Source organism: Perca fluviatilis, chromosome 12 (assembly GCF_010015445.1).
Source record: "Perca fluviatilis chromosome 12, GENO_Pfluv_1.0, whole genome shotgun sequence".
NCBI classification, from domain to species: Eukaryota; Metazoa; Chordata; class Actinopteri; order Perciformes; family Percidae; genus Perca; species Perca fluviatilis.
The window spans coordinates 1830418-1856867 of record NC_053123.1 but is presented as its reverse complement, the minus strand read 5'-3'; positions in this window follow the sequence as shown (position 1 = coordinate 1856867).

The window sequence follows — 26450 nt, the reverse complement described above, 5'->3', positions numbered from 1 at the left end:
CTAAAATCTCAAGCAAACATGGATCACGATACAGCAAAGCAACATGTCATAAGAATGCACTCAGTGGCCATTTTTAAACCTGATAAACAAATAAGCATATGTGTGTACAACCCGTTCTCCCAACTCGTGAAATACTGACTCTCAGAGTCAGATACCGACGCAAAAATCCCCCTTTAGCGTCTGTGGAACGCACCGGGCAGAGCAGCAGCTCCACCACGACGCTTTAAGATGACGAAGTATGAAGAGAGACAGCGGTAGCGAGTAGTTTGAAAGACCGAAGTGCCGCGTAGGGAGGTTGGTTGGGGGGGTGGATGGGTCAAACAACACAGGACTTTCACCCAGGAGACTGGGGTTCATGTCCTGTTCTTGTCCCACGTGTCACTGAAAAGTACGTTTTATAACCCCACCCACCATCTTTTCTAAACCTAACTGTCCCGTTCTTGTGCCGCATGTCAGTCAGTATGTCCCGACCCAGAGCGTCAAAAAGTGATGTCAAGAGTTATGGCCAAGCATGCGCCCTAAAATAGCATCTGAATAACGCGCTACTGACTTTAGACTAGCGCCACTGACTTTAGACCAGGTTTTTCCTGGTCAGTGGCGGAATTGTTTTCTGAAACTGCAGAATAGCACAAAGTAACGTTTGCGCCGGAACACGCCTCCTCTTTTCGCTGAACCGCCCCCGGGAGCGCGAATACATTCCCTAATTTACCGACGTGCGTCTGTGGAGTTAAAAGTCCGCTGTGCGTCGGGTGCAAAATAGGAATGATACATGCGTCGGTGTACAAAGGCAATTGTGCTGAGTGCAAGATAGGGCCCTCTATGTTGTTTGCATTTCTTTAAACCAATCACAATCGTCTTGGGAGGCGCTAAGCTCCGGACGCAGCGAAGGTAGCTCTGCAGAATAGTCTCTGGAAGGAATTTGTTTTGGTGGAACATTTGCACCCCGCAAAAGAAAACGCCACATCCAATATTAAATGAAGTTAACTGTTGACACAATCCAGTAACGTGAGCTATTTAAATGAGCTGATACATGGTTAAACCTCATTGGCTCTTACCAGTGTAACTCCGTGTGTACTTCGTCCACAACAATCCCACCAATCGGTCCCAAAACGTCCCAGTTAGAGAGCAAATGCTGTAAAGGTATTCTTTATAAATCTTTACAATCTTTTCCTGAAAGAACCAAGCAGGCCTGCCTTGTTACACGATCAAAATTGTCTTAAAAACTTGCCATTTTCAGCGTGTAGCTTGCTAGCTCAAAGTTAGTTGTTTCCTAAATCGAACAGAGTTGGTGAAGTTGGTGGAGCTGGTCGCGCCGGATGTCAGGCTTCATCCTGGAAATGTACTGCTCTTGATCCGGACGAGCTTAGCATTAAGAAACAGCCGGAATGAGCATCAGTCAAGAGTATAGGTTGTGCTTGTTTCATTGAATTCTGATTCATCCATAAAATGTGCATTTAGTGTACATTCTCACTAATCGAAGGAATGCACTCTCCAGTGTTTGACTCCAAACATCCTGCGTGTGAACCTTTTTCAAGAATTGCTCTGCCAGTTTAGCAATACTGATACCAGCAGCTGACCCTGAACACAGCAGCTGACCCTGAACACTGTTGCACCAGAAAGAGTCGAGTCATCCCAGTCCAGCGTGTGACGGCAAGCCAGATGCACTGTAGAGCTTCACCATCTGCCCTATGTCTATCCCTCTGATACATATGTATACACAAGCAGGAATTCCAGGGAAACACACACACGCACGCACACACAAACACACACACACACACACACACACAGTATGGTGACACACACAGATGTACTGTAATACAGGTATTGCAATAAGGCATGAGAAAAGACATGATCAGACTGCTGCTCTTACACAAGAAACTATTACTCAAAACTTTCCTCTCGCTCCTATGAACTGTTACCCCCAAACACACACACACACACACACACACACACACACACACACACACACACACACACACACACACACACACACACACACACACACACACACACACTCTCTTCTTCACGTCTTTGTGTCTCATACCCAGGCTAGTGCCAGATGGGGTAAGGATAAGGTGAATCACATTTGGCTAATTTACATTCCAGTCTCATGGCTGGGGTCTACAGTTGGCATTCGGTGTGTTTCAACCTCCCAGCCTCTCGTGTCTGTTGAAAGGCATCGCAGCATCCAGACTTTAAAGTGCTGAATAATGGCAGTGAGGATCAGGAACCCCTCAGTCTGTACATCTCTGTATGGCTCTCTGAAGATTCCACGCGTTATTTCATTTCTCTGTGCATAATGTAGTAATCTGCAGACTTCATATTCAACTTTTTTTCCCCTCCCCAGTACATTTCCCTTATTAGTTTGGTTACCTTTTAATCATTTTACACCCAACTGAATGCATCGGCTCATCCTTGGCTCCCAGAAATTGTGCCATAAATAAAGATGGAGAAACTCTTAAGCCTTTAAGTTGTTTATCCTCTGTCTCTGTTTTTCCTCCTCTTGACCTTTTGTTAGCCATGGCGTCTCTGTCTCATAACAATTGTCTGTTGCGAGTAGTATGTTCTGGAAGAAGGGGCTTAAAAATAAGTTTCCCATTAAAGGAGTATGAATGGAAAAACTAGAGATGGTGAAGTTTCTCAACAAGCATTGGATGGATTGCCATGACATTTTACAGAGAACACCCCCGGAATTAAAGCTTAATGACTTTAACGATCCCTACAGTCTTCATTAATTACTACCAGCAGGTTATATGAATGAATGAATGCTTCATTTCGAACATGTTCAAAAATAATACAATAAAAACTAAAAGAACGGAAACAAAATGTTAAATTTAACATGTCCGAAAAGGAATAGGGAGAAGCTGAAGTTTATTTAATCCTAACCCTTTTCCACTACTTTATAATAATCAGCATGAATGGCTTCATATTTATATCTTATTTCTTTTACACATTCTTTACAATTTCCCACTTATGTGTATGTACACACCACCGAAAAGACAACATACATATTTAAATATGTATATATACAGCATTAAAAATAAATAATGTAAGTTAAAATGCAATAAAGGCAGGCGCCCAGATAGCTCAGTTGGTAGAGCAGGCGCCCATATATAGAGGTTCGCTCCTTGATGTAGCAGCTGCGGGTTCGACCCCGACCTGCATGTCATTACCCCCTCTCTCTCCCCTTTCATTTCTTCAGCTGTCCTGTCAAAAATAAAGGCAGAAAATGCCCCCAAAAATAAATACAATAAAGACACAGAGCTACCACACACTGTTGAAGACAAAGATGCTGAAAGATTGTTCTTGTTTTTCCACAACACAACTTTTTGTAAACACCTTTTAAATAAAGTATAAATTAAAGGTTAAAGGGACAGTTTGGCTTTTAGAAGTGTGGTTGTATGAGCTACTTCTCCGTAGTCAGTTTGTTAACTCAATGTGTTCTCATCAATGGGTTTGTATAATATCGTATGAAAAGTTATGCACACTGAAAGTTATGATATCCTATGAAAACTAGGAGACCTCCGGCTGGTCACGTGACATCAGCTACAGAGCTCCGTGCTACAGAGCGGCAGCTGCTAGCTGTTTAAGCCGCTACAGAGCTTCGTGATGCCGGCTACAGACCTCCGTCACAGCTCGGTCGTATCAGCGGCAGTTAGTAGATGTGTTTAGCTGCGAGGCCGGCTATGGTGCTCCGCATGGTGCTCCCATGGTGTTCCGTCAGCGTCAGCGGTAGTTGGTGGTTCAGTTACCCGAGAATAGGTGACTGTGAGCCGGGAACTGAGCACCGCGAGATGCCGGTCGTTGGCCAACTTTACGGTTAAGTTTAGGCAATAAAACGTTAGCGTTATGCGGCAACGGAAGTTAAGTTTTAGGCACTGAAATGACTAGTTAACTTTAGGGAAGATTGTGGTTTGGATTAAAACACTTCTAAGGAACATATTTCCTGGGTGTAAGTCATTTGTTTTCCCTTGGAAGCGAACTCCCCTCCCTGGCTTGAAAATGCTGAGTGTTAACGCTCACCTATTCACCCCGACCTCCTTCCTAAAGGCTGTTTTATGCTTCTGCGTCATCTCCACGCCGTAGCTACGCCGTCGTGACCCTTTCGGAGTTCTGCGTCGGGGTTGCTTTGCATTTGTGCATTTCACCGCCATAACTCTAGGGGGTAATAAGTGTGAGGTTATTTGGGCGGTGTCTGGCAGCCAGTTTATGTTATGTTAGCAAGCAAACTTTAGCACAACTGCCCACAAAGTACTGCTTTGTCTCCCTCCTCTGAAAAAGTTCTTTTGCATGCACCAGTTCATAAAGTTTCCCTCTTGTCTCAACAGTGAACATCATTTCATCGTTGCTGTCATAATCACTCATTTCTTTTTCCTTGTGTTTGTTGTCTCTTCCATAAACAGCTGAAATTCTGACCCAAACAGCTGATCTGCGGCATAATACAGTGCACGACGCAGTTGCATTTCTGGAGGAGCCACGATTGAGAAAAATGTAGTGCCAAAGCAAAGTGCTGTCAGACGGCAAGAAAATATTCTTAATATAGCGTACACTTAAACTGATTTTCCTTTTTTATGGCGGCCTTTTTATACATTTGCATGCCAACCGCTATCTACTGTAGGTAATACACTGACTATGGATATATACCTCATACAAAATCCCAACTATCCCTCTACTTTTACACTTCTCCAGTGAAATACCTCATAATATCTCAACATTTGCTACTCGGAGTTGCCCAAAATATGGTATGGACATCCATGGTTCCGAGGGGATGAATCCTAACGACTTTACTGATCTCTCTGGCTTTTTGTGCCATCAATTGACTGTTAGTATGTATACTGTCGTTTGAGTATACTTTATTTTGACACTTTACCAGTGTAAACACTATATACTAAAAATTAAGTATGTGGTATGGATTTAGGACAAGTTGAGAAAAGATAAAGGATGAAAACTTTAGGAAATGATTGTAGTTTATGAAATGAAGTGGACAGTCAAGTCAAGTCAAATGTATGCTATTGCACATTTAAAACAACGTGAGCTGACCAAGTGCTCTACAACCACAGGCAGAAAGGTCAAGAGCAGACGACAAAATCATTCATGTTAATGGTGTACTATTTTCTGTTTCTGTTGTAATAGCAAAAACAGCACACAAGACACAGTTCAAGTCTTTTATCCTGCTTAGTTTTATTGTGGAGTTTTGATCAGCGGTGCCACACCCAGGGTGATGAAAGCCCATGATGTGTGGGCAGATTGTTCACACACCGCAATCTTCCAGTTATGCTTCCTGAACAATACCACCATCTGCACTCCTACACAGAGTGCTGAGAGGTCAAGTACACAGACACACATGCACGCACGTACGCACGCACGCGCACACACTCGAATTTCTGCTGTAGATATGGCGGTCACGGTCATTCTCAGGTTCTCACACAAACATACACACACACACACACAAACACAGACACACTCACATTCGCATCTACACACGCTTACACACACTGCAGCAGACTTTCAGGTCACAGCAATTCATATGTGCACCTTTCCTGGGGTCAGGGTTACACACACACACACACATACACACACACACACACACACACATACACACATAGGCACAATTGCGCACACAAAGACCTTCCCAAGTGAGACTGCGGCTCTACCAATAAGGCCTCAGGTCTGCAGCAACAGCAAGCTCCTCCATAGAGACCAAAGCCAATTTATTTCAGTCAGGCTGCTGGTGACAGAAACGGAAGCTTTAACAGAGGTCAGGCTGACCAACCTGCCCGCTGGGAAATACCAGCCAGCCCATATACTGCGTTTATATACTGGAGAAGTGAGGCGTTTACTCTTTTAGCACAGCGCAGGTACTTTTACTCGAAGTCGTAATAGAGGGAATTAGGCCAGGGTACAGCAGCTTGCCCCCACACTGCTTGTTACACGCTCAGGTCATTCTGATAGTGTTTAAATGCTCTGTAAAAAAAAAAAGGAGGAAATAAAAGCTGCATTTGATGAGTTATGGCTATAATTCTAAAGATTTCTTGACATAAAAGAAATTGTTGCCCCAATGGGTTAGCCCTAACCCTAACCCTGGTAATCTTAACCCTATTAAAAGTAATTGTTTATTAAAAAGGACCCCCATTAGCTGATGCTGTAGCAGTCAGATACTCTTCCTGGGGTCCACACTAGACACACAATACATACCCATTACATCACCGACATTCCATTTGAAAGAATATTTGTAGAATCTTATTATTATGTAATACACTTCCACGGCCACATACATACACATGCACGACGTGTACACCCACAAACATACACATATTATGTACATTTCCCATGAGTAAGAGATCAAACTCACAGTCACACTCAGTAATTATCACATTATAAATAACCTATAATCTAAAACCTGTTCACACAACAGAATATATATATATATATATATATATATATATATATATATATATATATATTTTTTTTTTTATAGAAAAACAATTATAAAATAGGAATATTTTTCAATTGTACTTGGAAACATTGGACATAAGATGCACCAGTTTAGTATTCTCCATCTAAACCTTTGTGTGGTGATATTTGCATGCATGAGTTTTTCAAGTGGAATCTGGCAGTCTTTCTCTGTCATGTATGGCTCGTTTTGACTTGATGCATCTGCATGTTTGTTAGCTTTGAGCATTAGCATTTTCCCACCCACCAACCCAACTGCTATTGTATATAAGGCAACCGTTTTCTGCTTCATTTGTGGGCAGGTTTTAATTCATAAACATGTCACCAGGAGTAGGAGGAAGAACCTAACAGTGCTCAGGTTGAAGTCCTGCTTTCAGAAATCAGCTAATGAAAACATTGCAGTGTCAGTAGGCCATTAATGGACCAAAACAAAAGCTAAGAAATGAGAACATACAGCTGTGAACAGTGTCATCGGAGGGCTCACCTGCAACGGCTGCTGAAACGACCGTCCCCTCCCAGTGCTCTGTACCCGGCTCACAGTCACCTTTTTCTCGGCTAAACTGTAAACAACGCTAAACTTAACTGTCATGTGACTGGTCGTCATATGACCAGCCGGCGGTCGTCATGGATTCGTAGGATATTATTGTTGTGCATCGGTTTCACAAGCCCTTTCATGAGAATGCGTTGCAGAATCACATACTGGGATGGAAACCAACATCATGCTGAGTGAAGTTCACTGACACCATGTTCTGTGAAGTAAAATACCATCCTTTCCAAGAAAGCAGGAAAGTGGCCCTTCAAAAATTAGCTAGTTCAATCTCATCCAATCATTTTAGTTTTCTCCCACAGCACCGTCAGAGATCACACACACACACAGCACATCTCACATGAACAGTCCTCGCAGCAGCCTCGTCCAGCTTAACAACCCCATATAACTTTATGCCGCACATGACAACGCAAGGTTTCACTGAGTTATTGTTGGGGAAATACATGTAACGAATGCACATAAATTACATAGTCCTTTACCTCATAAGCAAACTGCATGTGAAAACATGATCTCAGAGGCTATTGGGGGATGGTGTGCATATCCACAATGCATGCTGGGGAGGAGGAGGAGGACGAGGAGGAGGAGGTTATCAAGCAGCAGTATCGGGAACGCCATACGCAGCTGTTTACCATGGAAACAAAATGATCCACACACACACACACACACACACACACACAAAGAAGCTGACATGACATTTAAGTGAACTACGTGGCATGAAAACATGTTAACAAATATGTGCATGTAAAGTATGTCTGTCAGAGTATTCAAAGTAACAAGCACACACACACACACACACACACACACACACACACACAGACACACACACACACACACACACACACCCGCGATGTTCTGTGGTAAGTGGTCCTCGGGGAAGTGCCTTCAGAACAGTAGAGAAGAGATACAAGAGAGGCGTAAAGAAGAAGTGAGAGGGAAAGAGAGAGAGACTCAGCCATAGCTAATCTTTTTGGCTACTGGAGCTCAGTGATGCGGAGGGGGGGAAACGGCCCGGCGTGCCAACACTCATCGGGATGATGAATCAAAACCGGACGTCACCGTTTCTTCACCAAGCCCCTTCACCACCACGGCTGTGAAAAAACACAGCGTGGCTGAAGGAAGAAGGGTGGACATTAAAGACGGAGAGAAAACAGAATAAATGAAGCATGTTCACCGTTCAGCCTCACTAAGTGGCAAAGAGGCGGCTGCTCGTGTGTGTAGGGGAGATGAAGTACACTGGCTGTTCTCTGGAGAGTGCAGCCTCCTGTTAGGGAAATACCACTGAAAGGGAAACGCCATTGTGAGACTTAGCCATGGTGAAGGGAAGATCAGTTAACATTCATCAACATGAATACATTCCTCTCAAATCTACAAAACTCCCCCCTGTAGTCTGCCCTGTATTAGTGATGTACAGCCCTGGGCCTATGTGAACATCTGTATGAACATTTACATCCAAATGAGTTCAATTTATATTACTGCCATCAACTCCGTTCCATGTGTTTCATATTCATTTGAATGTGGGAATGTCACATAATCACAATTCATAATTTTATCTTTTTCATCCTTTATCCTCCCCAGTGTAGTTCTCATTGGTTTTATGTAGGTGTGTCTTTGCCAATTCAAATATGGTATGAAGTCAATAAACTGCCTGACTGACTGATAATGATCAGTTCTGCACATTGTTTGCAAAAATAGGTGGATGGTTAAACAGATAATTGCTAAAACCATGAGCCAGTGTTTAGTCAAGACAACCTAAACTGAGATCAAGTCATCACCAAGACCAGAGAGTATAGAGACCGAGACAAGACCAAGACCAGACCAGAGCGAGTCCCACACTGCATGACACGATAAGGGCTCCTGCACACCGCCTGCGTGGCGTGAGCGTGTCAGCTGCGTGGCGTGTCCGTTTTTATTTCAGCTCCCATGTTAACAGGTTAGAGCTTGCACATTGCCTGCGTGACTTTCTTGAGGTAAAGGAAAGGGGATATTTTGGTTAACTATGGAAAACTAAAGTCTAGCTAGAGTGAACGAGCTAAATACAAGAAATGGTTAACTTAGCAAGCTATCCACAGCTCTTTATTCATTGCCAATAATATAGCCTAACTCTATAGTATTCTAAAACAATATCAGTCCCCATAGAATGTTGTTGTCACTGAAAACTAAATATTCATAGGGTCCCTGTTAATGCTATTGTACCGGTGTATCCTTCAATTCATTGAGCAGATGGATATTAGAAGATATTTTATTCGAAGAGAGAAAGAGAAGCAGGAGATTGGCAGGGCAGTTGATTCTGAGGGAGCCGGCGTGATTGAGGTCAGTGGGGGTCTATAGGTCTAAGGAAATGTGGGGTGTTTTGTCTTCTTCTAACAATAAGCATTTGTTGGCAGGTCTAGGCACTGAGGCATAGCCTAAACTAAATGATTTCATTATATTTATTATATATGCTAGCTATATTAATGCTTTTCAACACTGCACAGCATTCATTGGCTGTCATAAATTAAATAAATATGAACATGTTGCCTAAATGTAGGCCTTAAAATTCTGGTTCTTGGGTTATACTGTATGCAGGCCAAACTACACAGCGAGATGACACTGATTAAACCAATCCACAGCGCAGTTGCAGTAATTAGTGTAATTAAATAGCCCTCTTTGGACAACTTATCTTATAGAGAGAGGAATTAGATATAGTATGCTATTACTTTATCACACATTTACATGAGCAGACAGATAGCATTTAAGTCATTGCTTACAGTAGAACTCATCAGGAGCAAAGTCTGGCCTAAGTAAATCCCCCCCCCCCCATGTACCTTTGATGTGTCTAAAAGCTAATATTACAGTCACTTTTGTTGAGCAGAGGAGAAATGGAAGATGTGGATATGTCTGTCACTTTTTACTTGTTAACATCTTGGTTTCTTAACTGGATGTTGAAATAAGTGTAGCTCTAATACAGTAACAAAAGATGGGAGCGCAAAAGATGTTGCAAACACAAGTTACAAATACCCTGGGGGGCTAAGCACCCCCTGTCTTGCAATCCTAGTGACGTACCTGGTACTTAGTTACATTCCACTAATGCATGAACCCTATGGTTTCTTGGATCACGTTTCAAAGAAGTACAATGTAGCTGATTTGACTTTTGATGTCGTTATCTGACATTCCAACCTTGGTCTTCACTTTTAGAGGAGTGGATAGCTTGTGCTCCAAAAATTATGTTGGCTGTGTGAACAGGAACTGGGTAGGCGTATCTGTATCCTCCTCATACTGCAGGAATGATGAATCACGTTTATAATCCCTTCAGAAAACAGCCCCCATAAACATTTTTTCTTTAGTTGTAAGCGCGCCAAACAAATCGAACATCTCTCATCACTTTTAAGACACTCCTGTCACTGTTAGTTTTTTTCCTCCCTCATAAAACCATTCCCTGCATCTCCATCCTCCATGGATTCCTACTCGTTGACAGTGCAGAACCAGAGGTCAGAGGGAGGTATGAACACACTCACCTCTCCAGCTCTTTCCTCCCTTCCTCTTCAATCCTTTTTTTTTTCCCCCCCCCCCCCTAATCCTCCTTCACTAGGCGGCTGCGGTGTGTTCAATGGCCACTCGGTTGGGTAACCATGGAGTCTGCAGTCTATATTGCCATGATTTGTGAGACCTGACTCCCTTTCACTCCCTTTTGCCTCTACAGTATATCTGCCCACAGCCTTTTGAAAAGGCCCACACTAAAATCCTGAAACAGGATTTGGTTCCCCAGAGGAGATCTGTGCAGACCAAGCAGTAAGGCACAATGAGTCACAGGGAAGGTTCAAAAGATGGGGTTGTATTTACCCCAAAATATCAAAATTATTAAACAACAAAAGTTACCCTGTAAGTGTAAGAATCTCCAAACTGGTGAGCAAGAAAGAAACAGGCTATCCAACAGTAGGTGCTTGTGCACGCTACAAAAAGATACCTTGTACTGGCAACTAAATAAAGTACTGAATATGTATGTGAAGCCAAACCATCCATCCATCCATCTTCGTCCGCTTATCCGGTGTCGGGTCGCGGGGGGAGCAGCTCCAGCAGGGGACCCCAAACTTCACTTTCCCGAGCCACATTAACCAGCTCCGACTGGGGGATCCTGAGGCGTTCCAAGGCCAGGTTGGAGATGTAATCCCTCCACCTAGTCCTGGGTCTTCCCCGAGGCCTCCTCCCAGCTGGACGTGCCTGGAACACCTCCCAAGGTCCAATATGTAATATTTGTACTGTAATAAATCCAAAAATGACACCAACGCCTCATCAGATATTAAGGAAACATGTTAAGCTGAAATACTATCTTTTCTGACAACAATGCTAATGTCAGTATTTTTTCTTTTTGAAATTTACATTCCGTGACGGAATTTCTGTTTGTTTTGATCTGTGTGTTGTTATCAACGGCCCAGTTTGACAGGCAGGCCGGGTTGCCAGATATACCTGTAAAAACGTAAACCCAGCGTGCTACAGCTGTAACGGTAGTACAGCCATGAAAGCAGCACACAAACGAACAGGATCAACGGAGATAGATTCTACATGACATAAAAAAACAGTTGCGTGACCAGAGACTTAACAACCCCCTGGTAAATATTGGAGATGTATTTGAAAGATGGAGACAGCTTATTAGATCCCAAAAGGATGCAGAATTGGCTTATTTCCTCCTGAACAGGTAAGCATTAGCTTCAGGCTAATTTATCACAGCCACTAGGGACGTGCATTTTAGGTCATTTCAACATTTGTGTACTCACATTGAATTATATAGCCAGAGTACCCGAGTTGGTTACTCGCAAAAACAATTGAGACACAGCCAGTAAAGTCTGTCAGTTGCTTACAGAGCTCCGCGTGAGCACGGGCTTTTATGACTGTCAATATAGCCAGCATCTAACGATAGCTACTCCGCTGTGCTGTGGAGTAATGTCTGGTTATGTGAGACTAGCATCTAACGTTAGCTACTCCGCTGTGCTGTGAAGTAATGTCTGGCTATGTGAGACTAGCATCTAATGTTAGCTACTCTGCTGTGCTGTGAAGTAATGTCTGGCTATGTGAGATGATCTAATGTTAGCTACTCTGCTGTGCTGTGAGTAATGTCTGGTTATGTGAGACTCTCCGCTGTGCTGTGAAGTAATGTCTGGCTATGAGAGACTAGCATCTAATGTTAGCTACTCTGCTGTGCTGTGAAGTAATGTCTGGCTATGTGAGAAAAGCGTCTAGCAACATTGTTGTGAATGCTGCGGTCTCAGCCTGGCAACCCCCGTGAACTTCGAGTCTGGGCAGGAGGGGGCGGGGGAAACGACTCTCCAGTATTTTGAATTGGTAGTGCAGTAACTATTTTAACCGCTAGCTGCCAGTATTACATACAATATTACATATTGCACCTTTAAACTCCTTCACTTGGGGTAAGGACTCATTCCCTACCTGGAGTAGGCATTCCATCGGTTTCCTGCTGAGAACCATGGCCTCAGATTTAGAGGTGCTGATCCTCATCCCAGCCGCTTCACACTCGGCTGTGAACCGATCCAGTGAGTGCTGAAAGTCACAGGCCGATGATGCCATCAGGACCACATCATCTGCAAAGAGCAGTGATGAGATCTCCAGCCCACCGAACTGCAACCCGTCCCCACCCCGACTACGCCTTGATATCCTGTCCATAAATATTACAAACAGGATTGGTGACAAAGCGCAGCCCTGGCGGAGGCCAACCCGACAGACTTTCACACCTCCGGCGGAGCTTTTCGTGCATCCCTGTGGAGGCTGTGGGCATTGAACCCGAGTGGACAATGTTCAAAGTTTCCATTGCTGAAGCTGCGGCAAGGAGCTGTGGTCGTAGGGTCTTAGGTGCCTCAAGGGGCGGTAACCCACGAACACCGTGGTGGACACCGGTGGTCAGGGAAGCCGTCCGACTGAAGAAGGAGTCTTTCCGGGATATGTTATTCCAGAGGACTCCGGAGGCAGTTGCAGGGTACCGAAGGGCTGCAGCCTCTGCCGTGAAAGAGGCAAAGCAGCGGGTTTGGGAGAAGTTTGGAGAAGACATGGAGAACGACTTTCGGTCGGCACCAAGGTGCTTCTGGAAAACTGTTCGCCACCTCAGGAGGAAACAAAAGCATGTATGTGTAATGTGTCTGGAAATGATATGAACCGATTTTTAAAGTGACTATAATGTTTCTGAAGCTCTGTCATTTTTCATACAATGGTCTTAAATGACCTGTAACAGCAAACCAGACTAACAGTGAAAAGAACACTAGTTAGGGCCTGAGTGCCGACAGCAGCGATGGCCCTATTGAAACTGAAGGAATTCTTCCTTTCCTTTCTTTCTTCTGGCAAATGAATTGCCTTTTTGAGGGGCTCAAAAACTCACCAAAGTTGGCGGTCCCATCAAGCCTGGTGAAAATGTATTTTAAGGGTTTTGGGAATAGGCGCACAAAAGGCCGTACAAAACTTAAAAAATGTAAACTTGGTACACATATACAGCATGTCAAGACATACAATAAACGTCATTGGAGCCATACCCTTAACGCCAAAGGGAATTCCGCCATTTTGATTTCAAAGTTCGAAATTAGTGTGATTTGGGCCATTTCCACATGTCGTACTTTAACGAACTCCTAGAGATTTCATCCGATCAACTTCAAATTTGGTGTGTGCCTTCTTAAGACATTAAAGATGAAACGTTATTAACCATTGACCAGTTGGCTCAAAACTTTTCAGGATTCATAAGAGTCCAACCATGACGACATCTACAGGCCGATATTAGCTCAAAGTCATAGCGCCCCCTAGTGGCACCACGAAGTAGACCTAAAAGTCAAGGTGCTATACTTTAACAATCTTCTCCTAGAGATTTCATCTGATGGACTTCAAATTTGGTGTGTACCATCTCAACACCTTAAAGATGAAAAGTTATTAAAAGAAAAACTGACTTCGTCAAACGGTGTGGGCGTGGCGGCCATTTTGAGCATTTAGCAATGAACGAGAAAGTGGCTGTAACAACAGTATACATTGTCATATCTGCTTGAAATTTCCCCCAATCCACAAGAGTCCAGGCCTGACACCACCTGGCACGCTGTGTCCGCCAGTTGCGCAAATGCACAGCCGCGTGGAGCCGTGCAGCTTTAAAGGTGAACTCCGGCCAATTTTAACTTTAATCTTGATCGCTATATGCTAGTACAGTCGATAAAAAAAAAAAAAACGAGCCAAATTGGTGCTAGTAACACGGAGCTGCTGCAGCTACATGTAGAGCTCCAACTTAGCTAAAACGGCAGTTGTGGGGGCATGATCTAAAGAGTGACTTTGTGCCTCTTAACAGACACAAAATACAATTAAAATGTCTGTGCAACATAAACAGGGCCCTCATGTGACAACAAGATGCATTTTCAACTCAGACATCCTGCCGGTAGCTAGCTCGCCCTGCTAGCTGGCATCCTTGCTTCTCCTCCCCTTCGTCGCCTGCTGCAGCCGACAACAATCCACAGAGTACCCGCGGTCCAACCCTGAGGACATCTACAGGCCGATATTGACTCGGGAACCCTGATGTGCAAGGATTAGTAAGGCATCTGCCTGGGTCTGATTTTTTTTTTGGCATTGTGGTTGTACATTCCTTTTACTGCGTGTTTGTGTTGGCCTACTATTTTCTTTTTCCCTTGTTCCCCTGTAACGTTACTTGTGTAAAGCCTCCGTGGGTTTCATGAATAACTTATCAATTTAATTTAATAATCAGTTATTATTACGTTGGTTGCTACTATAATCTCTTAATGCTTTGGCTCGTGACACAGTGACAGTGATAAAACATTAATTGCGACTATATGGTCTCACTGTAACACTAACTCAGTAATCTACAGTGGGTAATACAGCACCGTAAAGAAAAGACCATTAGGGCAGCAGGTGTGGTAAAAACACTACCGCTTTAGTCCAAAGGCATCAACACAAACTGAAAGTACATATGTACTTACATATAGCCACCTTACATATAGCCACTTTAAGAAAACATAAGCCAAAGAAAAAAAAGTGCTCAAGTGTGTGGCCACAGCAATGTTTTATCATTAAGTCATCATGAATCAATCGTTAGACACACATCAGTGTAAACTCAAACAGTAAATGTAATATTTAGTGCATAGTGATAGTGATAGTGCACAATTAAACATTAACCTTGAGATGCATGTAGCAGGTTTTTAGTTTTAGCACAATTGCTATTAGTCCCTGGGCAGTTATAGAACAACACATCAATAACACAATCCAAATCACCAGGTTAAACAATTTTACAAACATCTTTCACATTCACACCAAATCACGATAATTCGCAAACATAGTGACTGTAAAGACTTAGGATGAAACAAAAGCTTATATATGCCTATATGTTATGTTATTAAATCTACCCACCTCAAAGTAAAGGGAAATAAAGAAACCAGTATATAAGTAAAGAGACAAAGAAATCAATTATTCACATTTGTAATCCTCAAAAATAGCTACAAATCATTTTCTTAAAAATAATACAAAAACAATAGGGAAAAGAAACCAAGTTATTTATTATTATTATTATTATTATTATTATTATTTTATTCTCTCTTTTCATTTTATTTTTCCTTTAGTTATCTTGCTTCTGTTATTACTATTATTTTTATAATTATTATTATCACTGGGTGGATTGCATAGATATGTACATATAGCCTATATTAAAAAAGATTACAATTGCAATGATATTGTTTATGTGGCGAATGACTTGCAATGAAAGTATCAAAACAATAAATAAAAATTACAAACCTTCCAAGAGTTGCACATTTTTAAATGTACATTGGCAGTGTTCCATCATTTTACCCCAACAATAGAAATGCATCTCCTGTCAATTCTCTTGAATCGCTTCCTAGAGTGGACTGTTTTTTATCTACAATATTCAGACAGATACTTTCCCCTTATTACCCATAACCTACCTGTGTCCGCTCACTCTATGCTCTTGCTTTCTCTGTGTGACTAAAAGCTCTCAGCAGGTCCCAACTTTCTCCAAAAGCAGCCTGTGAAGTGATCAAAAGCCCAGTGGGTTGTAACGCCCACTCCCTGATGCACTCACACATTGGTAAGCATCTATATATCACCTAGTCAACACAGACACACACACACACACACACACACACAGTCAAGCAGCAGTAGTAACTCTCCCCAGCCCTATCATCAGCCGTCTTCCTCACACCTGGACCGCCCCATCAAACCACAACCCTGAGGCCGCCTGCATCCTGCATCAAAGTCTGACCTTTGATTCCCCCCCCCCAGGCTCTCTCTATCCTAAACCTGACCCCCAGACCAGCACCTTGAACTGATTTCACTACAGACTGGCCGACACCGAGGCGTCCGGTGTCACTGCTCTCACTCTGTGGGGGAAAAAGGAGCGGCTTTAAAAGGAGACTCTTCGGGAGGCTAAGTGCTTTCCTGTTGTCTGAATACAGACAGCTATCACTGCTATCTCTCTGGGGACCGGCAGCACTGGTCCACAGAAAGAAAGAAAAAAAAAAGCAAACCTAGAGGCCTGAGACATCTCCTGCGGGGCTTTCCACATGCTGCGACTCATATTAGATTCTTAGGAAGTATGTGTGTGTGTGTGTGTATGTGTGTGTGTGTGTGTGTGTGTGTGTGTGTGTGTGTGTGTGTGTGCGTGTGTGTGTGTAAGATCCGTCTTTCATCTTACTCACACATACACACACACCCACACTGATAAAGATGGAATCTAGAATCACCTTGAACTCATTCTGCAAAAATAAAAAAATAAACTGCAGCAAAGGGACCAGGCACTTTCTGCTCATGCACTTAGGTATTATCCTTTTTTAATGTAAAATGCTTTAAAAGGCATCCATTATTATCACAGCAGGTCATCATCTTTGCACAGGAACGTGGCATACCTTGGTTTTTTGATGGTTATGTTCACAGCACCAAGTTTATCCACACACGCCCACGGAATAGGTGACGCTGGACAGATTTGCGGGTAAACTACTGAAGCTAGCGAGCTAAACGCTAACATGCAGGACGGTTGAGGACACGTCTCCGTCGTTATCTTTCAAGCAGGGGATGGATGTCCCGATTGTTATATTTTCTAAGCCACACCCACTTTTGAGTGATCCAAACACATGTGAACAACATGCTTAAATCCCTCTCATCTGTCAACAACACGCCACATTATGAAAGCTAAAGAAGCTAAAAGAGTAAATGTTCAGAAGAAGGTAAAGTTCGCACAACAGCTTAATGCTCCGAAAAATACTTTAATAGTGCAAAATAGGGCACACAACCTTTCGGCCCACAATTTGGCCTTCCTCAGGTGTGTTTGATTGCAGTGGCCCATGATGCTTATATGTTGTCATGGTCATGTGATGCAAAAAATAATAATCAGAATATTATTCAGACATAGATGTACATACTAATGCTATCCAGATTGGGCAATTTTGATGACAAAACAATGACCTTGCGGTTTCACTTTGCAAATGATGCATGTAGTTGTTTAAAACCAACAGACCGAAGCAGGTGTGACTCTCATAAATACAACTCAAATTCCTAGCTCAATAATTTAAGATGGCTACACGTTTCTATAAGTATTTTTTTCAGAGCATTAAGGCGTCATTGCAGTGTTTCCTCTTCCAGTTTGAAAGATGAATGAATCTTCAGTTTTGTGAAGGACACGGCTAAACGAAATACGGTCTGTATAGTCTGCCGCCGCAGAGCTTCCCTCAGTAGCCTCCTCAGCAGATAGGCAGTGTGTGCTTCCATGTATCAGAAGGGAGAGTGGGCCGATGTGGGCCATGTTGCTGTGGGTGTCTGTGAACTCTGTGGGAAAGAGGATGCATCTCAGAGATAAATAAGATGACAGGGCACTGTGCCATCTTGTGTGTGTATCTGTGTGTATGGGGGGGAGGAACAGGAGATGGCAGCCTTCTTATTTATAGTGCCTTGATTTACGCTGGCAAGGGGTTACATTTTATCTGTTTGCATTGGCTTGTTCTACATTGCACTGGTGTTGTAATGCTTTCTCTTTGAGTACCTGATGCCAGATCACTTCAGAAGAGGAACTGTTTACATAGTTAGTATGCAGATAATTGCACAAGGAGAGGCCAAATGTGAGCTGCATATAGATTAATTAGCCCTTAGGAAAACACCCGTGCACAGTTGCGTATCATCAGTATGAGGTATTCTATGTGTTCTAGAAGTTAATATCATTGTAATTTTTTATCTGGAAATTGGTTAGGCTGGTTTCCCTCATTATACTGTTGTGGTTCCGGACATTTTTAAACATGCTATTGTTGAACCTGTTCTTAAAACCCCAGTTTAGATCCATTGCAACCAATGAATTATAGGCCTATATCTAAACTCCCTTTTAGGCTAAGATTCAGAGAAAGTGGTAGCAGAGCAGCTTACTACTTTCTTAGAGATAAATAATATTTTTGACAAATATCAGTCAGGTTTCGGAAAAAACATTCTCGAACACTACACTAGTTAAAGTTCGAGTGATATTTTGATGTCAGCAGATTGTGGAAAGCATACAGTGTTAGTTTTATTGGACCTTACATCTGCCTTTGACACTATTGATCACAATATTTTGATTAATAAACTTCAGGATCTATTAGGGATACGGGATCAGCTTTAAAATGGTTTTCATCTTACCTTACCGGTAGAAGTTTTGGTGTCTTTATCAATCAGATCATGTCAGATACTGCAGGTTATCGTGGTGTTCCTCAGGGTTCTATCCTGGGACCGATTCTCTTCCTTTTTATATATACTTCCTTTAGGACATATAATCGGCCAGTACAAGGATGTTTCTTATCACTTGTATGCAGATGACATTCAGCTATACGCTGCTTTTAAGCTTACTGACTTATATAAACTGTCATCCCTACTCAACTGTCTTGAGTGGGATTAAGCAAGTAGCAAATGATAACTTTTACTGTTGAACTCAGCTAAGACTGAAACACTCATCATTGCCCCAGAGCAGAGCATCGCCCGGAAAACAGCACCTCGCGCCTTAGGCTCCGCCTGTGCAGCCCAGTCTCAGGAGCTTAGGTGTTGTTTTGATGTTTCCATGTCTCAGAGAAACACTCGAAGCAACTTATTAAAACTGTTTCTTTCAATTAAGGAACATTTCAAGTAAGGTTGGGTCAAAGGCCGATTTGGAGATGATTATTCATGCATTCATTTCCCGTTAGATTATTGTAATAGTCTTCTTATTGTTTGATAAGAAAGATCTTGCCTCCAGACTGTCCAGAATTCTGCGCTAGGCTTTTAACCCACACTAGTAAGCAGCACACATCACTCCGGTTTAGTTCTCTGGTTACCAGTGGATTTAGAATACACTTCAAGATTTTGGTCTACTTTAGAGCCCTACAAGGTCAGGCGCCTATATCTCTGACCTGATACAGCTGCGCATCGTCCCCAGTCTGGATCAACAGGTCAGAGATTTTAGTTTCCCCGTACATTTTAAAACTAGAGGGGACCGTTCGTTCAAGCTGTGGACCTAGGCTGTGGAACTCACTGCCTCCTTCGACGCTGCTTGGATTCAGTGACAAATTTTAAAACTCAGTTGAAAACTCTTCTTTTAAAGAGGCGTTTCATAGACCATAGGGTGATTAGGCGGTTTTGTGTCCTAGTGTCTTCTGTATGTACTGCAATGTATAACTGTTGTGTATCACCCATTTGTTGTGAAGCACTTTGTGTTTATCTGTGAAATTGTTACATATTTCATATTATCAGTATTTTCACAGCATTTATTGTTTATTCCATTTCTAAGAATGCAGTTCCCCTACCCACAGGTAACGGGGCCCTAACCTGCCATTGGTTTTGCGTGTAGCTGATGAAAGCAGTGGCAACAGTAGAGTCAATGAGAAAGTGACAGTTGGATCTTTTACACAAAATCAGCATGCCGCATGCTGCATATTCCTTAACCCTTGTGTTGTCCTCGGGTCAAATTTGACCCGTTTCCAACGTTTTTGTTTTATATCAGAAATATGGGTTTCTTTCAACCAAATTGCCCAAAAATAACATGGATGCGTGGGTGTTCTTTGCAGGTGAAATGCATGATTACTTTCATTGAACTTTGGGTGTTTTATCCAATTTTATAGCATTTGAAAATGTATTTATAAAATGGTTCCAAAACTAAACTTTGACATGTCTGTGATCCACTCAACACCCTCTGATCTTAACTATTAGTCAAAATAATTTATAATTTCTGCTCGTTTTGAACTCAAAACTGAGGTATAATGTCATATAAATTATCTTCATCGACCATGAATGAAAAAAAAGTGACAAATAGCATCAAAAGCATTGTAAAAAAGCGACAAAAACGTAAGGGGAAAAAAGCACCAAAAAAATGTTTATTTTCAATTTTGAACCCGAAGGACAACGCGTTCATGGCCGACAAGAACACAACACGAGGTTTCATTAAAGTGAATGACCAGTGGGGGCTTGTCTTCTGCGACACACAGAATGGGAAGGACTGGAATGGGATGAGTGAACGGGGAGCCAACAGCTCATTTTTGCCTTAGTGCCTCCCAGCAGTTTAATCCGGACATGGTGCTGCATTAGGGGACACGGTGGTGCGGTGGTTAGCACTGTCGCTCACAGCAAGAAGGTTGTGGGTTCGTACCCGGTGGTCGGCCTTCTGTGTGGAGTTTGCATGTTCTCCCCGTGGTCTGTGTGGGTTCTCTCCGGTAATTCGGCTTCCTCCCACCACCAAAGACATGCGCTAGGTTTATTGTGTCCCTAAATTGTCCGTGAGGTGTGCATGTGTGAGTGAGTGGTTGTTTCATGTGGGCCCCCGCGATGGACTGGCGACCTGTCCAGGGTGTACCCGCTTTCCGACGTTTGCTGGGATTGGTGCCCCCACCATTGCGGGGATAAGTGGTTGACGATGGATGGATGGGTGCTGATATGGTCTATTGATGTATGATTGTCATTGATATCAGTGCCAAAGGGCAGCCATTGTTCTTTGATGCTAACGGATGGGCACCAAAACGTGAGTTTTATTGTTGATGATTGACGTGGCAGAACAAATTAAGCTAAGTGTCAATATGTATCAACATAAGGACATTATACCTTTTGCGTTTGTCCTTGTATTAATGGGAATGACAAGAATACTTGATTTAAAAAAAAAATTATAATCAGAAATGCAAAATTAAAACTAGATTGGAAATTAGTGATTGCAAATATGAAAAACACTTTCCTTTATTCCAGTTATGTATACCTGGACATGTATATTGTGAATGATAATGTAGAACATGCATGGTTTAAAATAAATTGGCAAAAACACCAATCAGGTTTCTTTTGGGTCGATTCATCCTTTAATCAGAAAACAGGGACTTGGGGGCCTGGGTAGCTCAGTTGGTAGAGCGGGCGCCCATATATAGAGGTTTACTCCGCGACGCAGCGGTCGCCCATCCGACTCCGACCTGCGGCCCTTTGCTGCATGTCATTCCCCCTCTCTTTCTCCTTTCATCTTCAGCTGTCCTAAAATGCCCAAAAAATAATTTAAACAGAAAATAAAAACAGGGACTTCAACACGTTTCTCTCATAACTAAGTCTGCTAAAATCGCACAGAGTAGAGGGACCATAACATATGCTAAAAACTGAATGCAAAAAAAACGATTAAATTCAGCTGCAATATATGTGATATCCTAATTAGCAGCCCTAACTCCCTCACCATCACAACCCAGGAGTTTTCCCTCAACATGGTCTTCTTTTCCACCATCTCAACTGGCTCCCAGTCTAATGATGAAACCCTCCTCATGACCCACAGGGCCCTTAATAACTCGACCAGTCCACTCCTTCTCATTGCCTCAGATCCAATTATGCAAAGCTCGTAAATACTCCCGGGACCAAGTGCCAAACCTGGGCTTTTCTTTTCCTGCTGCCTCTCTCTCTGGAGTCCCCTACCATCCCACGGTAAAGAGGCCGCCACCCTTTCAGCGCTCAAAAGATATCTCAAAGGTTACACTCGAAGAAATATCTGTGTATTTACAGTTGTATGATTGTATATTTAACCGAAAATGTCCATAGAACGTGATTCGCAGTTGTATTGTTTACTATATGTTTATTTACATTTCAAATTGTGTGGGGGAAATTAACAACATGTATGTTTTATTGGATGGATAGTAGTATAAAATGTTGTTTGGGTTGGTGTGTTGTGTTACATATGTGATATTTTTGTTGGATATCCTTAATGCTAGCTAACTTAGTAAGCTATTTACAACATCATTATCGTTAGCATTAAAGGTGCCCTGCCACACGTATTTCATTACTTTATGGTGATGTCTGAAGTTCCTACCGTGGACTTTTTGTGTAAAGAATGCCTTGGTTACCTTGTTTCAAGCCATTCTAGCGTGGTATAGAAAGCCTACAGGAAGACTCAGCTCGATATGTGCCAGTTCTCATTCATATTCAACGAGCTAAGCTGCTTGACTCTGATTGGCTAACAGCTAACCAATAAGAGCCTGGCTATCAGCATCCTTTACCCAGCACTTTTACACTGGGCGAGCCCATGAATAGTAATGAGCTCAGGCAACATGATGTTAGACTGACCAGCTTCTGTAATTGGTCTGATTTCTCCGCTTATTTCTGTTCAATGGCTAGAGCTGACAGAGGAGGTAGCGGTTCATTTTCACATTCACCACATAACACACACACATATGGACCTAACAGATTTCAAAAAATTCAAGTAAAAACGGTTTTGTATGGCAGGGCACCTTTAACTAACAACAACGTCAAAGTGTTAAAAAAAAAGCTTATAATTAATTAGAGATCGCTTTCCTTTTTTCCAGAAGTTTATTCTTACTGAGCAGCTTTGTACGAGAGAACTTTAAACAACACAAAACGTTCTGTATTTTTACTGAAGCTACACACAACATTTCTGTTTTTAATTACGGAACAAAGTCCGGGTAATGAGCCGCCAGAACATTTTCTGTTATGTTATGGATTTATTTCTTAGAGTGTACCTTTTCAGACGTGCCTTCCCTGCCTATTTATGTCATGTAAAGCTTCTTTAGGCTATATGAATCAAATTTATAATTGGAATAACCTTTTTCTTGTTGCACTGACCGCTCATCCACAGGCAATACAACTTTTTAACATTTCATCACTGAGTGTTAGATATAACTCATATACATCACAATACTGCACTAAGTGCAACTTGCACAAACATAGGTTTTATAAATACTATTTAAGTAGGTTAAGTACATTTTTATTCCCAACTTGTATATACGTTTGTACATTCTTTCCTTTGTATTTTTTATCTTTTTTTTATGTTCTTGTATTCTATGCTATTTATTATAATTTTTTTTCTTGCATATTCTGTATGTGCTGTACGACTAAAATGTCCCAATTTGCGATCAATCAAAGTCTATCTAATCTAGTCTAATCTTTTTATATGAAGATCTGTCTTTGGAGCATCGGGTATAGAACTTAGGCCTCCTGCACACTACCTGCGTGGCGTGTCCATTTTTATTTGGGCTCCCATGTTAACAGGTTAGAGCTTACACACTGCCTGTGTGACACGCACGTCTCCGGTGCGCCTCGAGCCGCGCCGAAAACGCGCATGCTAGAAATAGGACCAACGCCTATTTTTCATGTGACACGCAAGCGTGTTGGAAGCATTTCCAGACAAAATAGAATACGTAAAGATGTTTATATGTCATTTTGACAAAAATACATTTAATAAATGACATTTTGATGTTTGAAAGTCTCGAGGTTTTGACATAAATGCAGATATAAATGTAATTTAAAAAAGAAATAGATTTTTAAATACTGCACCTGTAAAAACAGAACGAAATATTCTGTAGCCTATTTTGCCATCAATACTGCCGACGCTGTCTTGGCTGTAATCAAATCAGTATATAGAAGCGCTGCGTCAGACATGCTTCTGGTGTGGAAAGACATAGAAAACGCCACGCAGCCGCCACGCAACTGACACGCAACAGAAACGCCACGCTCACGCCACACAGCCAGTGTGCAGGATGCCTTAAATGAAGCAAATTGTCACCCATCCAGCATGCAGTACCAGACTTCTCCCAGCCTGGGTCATCCTCCTGACACCTCGGAGCCGAAGGGTTGCGTATCACTGGGAGTTATGTGAAGTTGTTAGATGGGGGTATGGTCTGGTTGTGGGTTGGTATTTGCTGGGCGGTCACGGTGGCGATGTAATCTGGTCTCCCAGTGTGTGGGAGCGAGTGATTTATGGCCTCCGTGTTTGTCTGTGGAATTACCGTTTGATTGCTTCATTCCTTCCAGAGCCCTTGAATCCATGCTAATGAGTAAAGTGCTTATCTATCAGAGCATTAGGGGGCAAATCCAATTGAGCTTGTTAAAAAAAAAAAAAAATGCCAGGGGATGCACAGGAGTAAAGTTTCAGCAAGTCTGCTGGACTACTTGAGAACGATCATGTATCTGGATGTATTTTGCTACATCTTTATTTAACTGTAATGAAAGTATGTTTGTGCGTGTGCACATTTGTACCTCCTTGACCTGTTCATAGATTCTGCTAATGCTATTTGAAAAGGCTGTTTTCATTACCCATCATGCAGCGTTCGTTAGATCAACACAGAGGACGAGAGAGCAAGCCAGTGGAGAGATGAGTTGGTAGAGAAAGTCAAAGAGCAGCATGGAGGACATGGATCGTTAGTCTCTTTACGAAGAGAAGCAGTCTCTCTGTTTGTAAGAAGCATTGCCCTTCAATTACATTTAATCTGGACAGCAGGACTTCAGCCTCTCGCTGCAGAGACAGGGTCAATATGGAGGCTAGCAGTCGAGATGAGCCTGTGACCGACTGATAGTCAATTCGATGCCAGGCCCTTCTGTTCTGCTTTAAATCCCTCTTATGACACAGAGTAATGACTGTATCCTAATGCTGTTTTCTGCATTTGAAACGTTTTAAAATCCATTGCAACACCTTTAAACGTCCATGTGGATTGAGTCTTTTTTTTCATTCTGCTTTCATATTTTCAAGTCTCCACTAAACCTCTACAAACACTTCCCAAATCAAAGTGCAACAGAGCCTCCCCACAAGGTTGCGGGCCAGGGCATTCATCTTTTTTAATCAGAGATAACTAGCTTTAATCACTAGCACTTGTTCACGGCACGTCTTCAGAAGAGCCATGCCAAAAATCACAGCACTGTGTGCCCACTGTCAGTGTTCCTTGGGCAAATTGCTTTTCCACTTTGGAAGATTTCCAGAAGTCTTGCAGGAAAGGAAAAGAAGTACAAGGGAATGGAACTTGGATGGGAATTTCAGATTGGTATATGAAGACTTTCTTTAAGAGCTTTGCTGCTCCTGTTTCACTGCCACCGTCTGTGTTGTGTGGACAGCTCTGGGCTCAGGCCTATAGCTGTCTGTCAGCATTAGCAGCTGTTTGGCTGACAGGTACTGCTGTAGGCGCGGCGCGCTCACATCCTCCATATCGTCTGTGGACGAGGGCGGTGATTACCAGTAATTGTTAGCCATATAAGTGCACTGGCCTCTCACTGATTAGTGACACGGATGACTATAGGACATTATTAAGAGAGTTTCGGGTACCGGTAACCACATTCTAAAGAAGCCATTGAGAATTTTTAAGTAGTTGCACATACTAAATATGAATTAGTATGGATGCACCTAATCCAGATTTTTGGGGTTCGGCCGAATACTGAATCCACTGGTTAAGATTCGTCCGAATCCGAAACTGAATAGCGAATCCTACTCCCATCCTCAGTCCAATAACACAGTAAACACATTAATGAAGTAAACAACGTCCACAGCCTCTAAAATAGTTAAATGTAACAACTTAATGTTGAATTCACACGCTCTTTTCACATCGTAGGAAAGTCGCTATCGCCAGATGAGTGACAATTTTGTTTGGAAAATTTTCCCTAACCAGTGTATGATGAAGGCATGTTGGGTGGGTGAAATTAGAAAGGTAACGGCCGTTCGGTCGCTCCGCTCACACTGTAGGGCGACAAGTTTTTAGCTGTGACTGTCCTTCCTTTGCCGTACCTGAAATTGCTGCATTCTGGCTGCTGTCTGGAGATTCCTTCATGCACAACTCGTATTCTTTCGGATGTTTCATACCAAATGTTTTAACAGCGGTGATGTTGTGTATAGTTTAGGGTCCTCGCCACCACCAGACAAATCGCCATTGCAAATTGAACATGTAGCTGGACTTGAATGGCCTTCTTTTGACTGAAAGTACTGCCAAACAACAACTTGTTCTGCTCACAAGTTCCATTTCAACTTTCTCCCAGCCTACTGCATTGAACGCTCCACCTCATTACGTCGACTAGCGTAGCGAGCGTAGTGCAAGCGGTTCGGTGGAAAAAAATTCTAAGGTTCGGTTTCAAGCCCAATATTCGGCCGAATCCGAACCTGAATCCTGGATTCGTTGCATCTCTACTAATTAGTCATTTTATAGAACTGTATCACACACACATTCTCACAGCCAGCACGTCAATAAGTGACGTTTGGTCAGGT